At 42.5% G+C, this 2,197-nt stretch overlaps 1 protein-coding gene across 1 annotated transcript in view; it reads left to right on the forward strand.

The window, feature by feature from the left end:
• Nucleotides 1-1,227: 1,227 nt before the first annotated feature.
• LOC101859276 overlaps nt 1,228-2,197 on the forward strand; it is a gene marked incomplete in the record, with an annotated part of 123,191 nt that continues 122,221 nt past the window's right edge. Inside the window, 1 exon segment of the mRNA XM_005109381.3 lies at nt 1,228-1,827.

The raw sequence follows: 2,197 nt of genomic DNA on the forward strand, positions 1-2,197 counted from the left end.
ATAGATAGATAGATAGATAGATAGATAGATAGATAGATAGATAGATAGATAGATAATTGAACGTAAAAGCAACATCAAAGCAGCCCATCTGTTTTTAATGTGTTTTTACACCTCCATCGACACAAAAGGTCATCTAGTAGGTGACTTTCCAACCTTGCCCATCAGGGATAATTTAACCCATGATGAGAGGGATACAACATCCCAGCAGAAAGACCGAGGTTCTTGATAAAAAAAAGTCTCTCAACTCAGGAATCGAACTCGAGACGCCTGTGTGCGACAGCGAAGCGCCTGATCAGACGTTGGTCGCCCACCTTCTAAAAGATCTAAACTACAGACGTAGCAATAGGGAATAAGGCGTACAAGAAAGATTATTCTATTTCCAAGATAACAGAGTGAGGGGACTGTCCTCTTAGATGAAAGACAAAACTCCGCTCCACTCTGTCCTTGTTACAAAAATGAATTTCAGATTGAGTTGTCTCATACATAATGCATCAGTGCATAATGGTACCGGGGTCTCAGGTCAGATGACGGCAGCCGAGCAAGATTTGTTAATTCTAATGAAAACAGAGCCAAGGGTTGTTAATCAATAGAGTAACATCACTATTGTTGGTTGGTCTGTCGTGAGTACTGCTCGATAAGTAGGCTTCATGAGAAATACTTGAATTACCTTCCAATTAGATGCCAGGAAGCTTAACATTTCTGAATCTGCTGCATGTAGAGTTGATATGGGTGAGCCCCCCCCCCCCCTTTTTTTTCTACAGGCCTATATTATAGACCTACAAACGCATGTCTATCAGTATCACAGACGGACGAACACTTTCTTCGATTGTCTTGTCATTATTTACTTACAGTTTTTCTTTGAAGTTTTAACTCAATTTTGAAACTGATGAACAAGGACTTATACTCTTCCCTGGTTTTTCATAAATGTGTTGTATATAATCAAGTTCTGATTTTGAAAACAAAATGTGATAGCATGTTCGTTGACTTTTTCTAAAAAGAGCCTTTTAAAAAGACTGAATGGGCCATTGGGTTTTAATTACTTTTGCACCGCCCGCAATCTGAACGCGCCCTTCCTCGCAACTCCTTCACAACGATTAACCAAAAGCAATCCCCGTAACTCGTCCGGGCCCCACCCCCGCATCTCCCCCACTTTCCCCTGAGTTCCCTGCCCTTGCCCGCCAAACGAGTTGTATTTTGTCTGTGCTTCGCGCTGTCTAAAAATATAATGTCCTCTCATCGCCCCGAGCGGCCTGTGTTCGCTTCTTCTTACTGACTGTGTAAGAAGTCCGTGGATCGAGAGGGGCTAAAGGGGCGCCCTCCCCTGGCTGACATAGAGCACAGACCTACTTTCAGTGCACGCCCTCCTCTGTGTCGTCCAAGTGTGTGTAGTTCACACATGTACGTTTCACGGAATATTTCTCGCACTGTTGGATACCGTGTATTATCTTGACGTCTCTAAATAACGCCCGCTGTTGCTGTAACGGGGTGTAGTGTTGTAGTGTGTTGTGTGTTTGGAGACGAACTGGAATGTCTAAGGTGGTGACCTTCGACCTCATCCTGCTCTTTTACTGCTGTTTAAATGTTTAAGTTCACTGACTGCGAGGAAAGATACGAAGCGTCGTTTGCTGTCAGGACATTGCTGCTCCTATTCAAGGATATGCTATTGCCACTGTATACTGTATGTTTTGAAAAAAAGTTCTGCTACTAAATCTAATGATGAACTGATGATAACATTATTGCATCAACGGAGAACTGAATAGTCTAGCTATCTTCTGACATTTCTTAACTCAACAAGTGGATAGATTCTGACACAGCGGTTTGACTGAGGTAAGCATTATATCCCACAGGGCCGTTGACTTTGTCCTCGTGTTACACTCGCTGTTTGTCATGCCTCTCCCAAGCACCCCTCTCGTCTCTTCTTTCTTTCTTTCATTTGTTCTTTTTTCCTTTCCTTCTCTCTTTCTTTTTTCTTTTTTTTTCTTTCTTTTTTTCTGTCAATTCTTTCTTTTTTCTCTTCTTTTTCTCTCTCTCCCACACACGTATTATTCTTTCTCAACTCTTCTTCTTCTCTCTCTCTCTCTGTTCCCTTTCTCTGTCTGTGTGTGTCGCTCTGTCTGTCTGACTATCTGTCTGTCTGTCTGTCTGTCTCTTTCTCTCTCTTTCTCTCTCTCTATCTCTCTCTCTCTCTCTCACACAC

Source organism: Aplysia californica, unplaced genomic scaffold (assembly GCF_000002075.1).
Source record: "Aplysia californica isolate F4 #8 unplaced genomic scaffold, AplCal3.0 scaffold00773, whole genome shotgun sequence".
NCBI lineage: Eukaryota > Metazoa > Mollusca > Gastropoda > Aplysiida > Aplysiidae > Aplysia > Aplysia californica.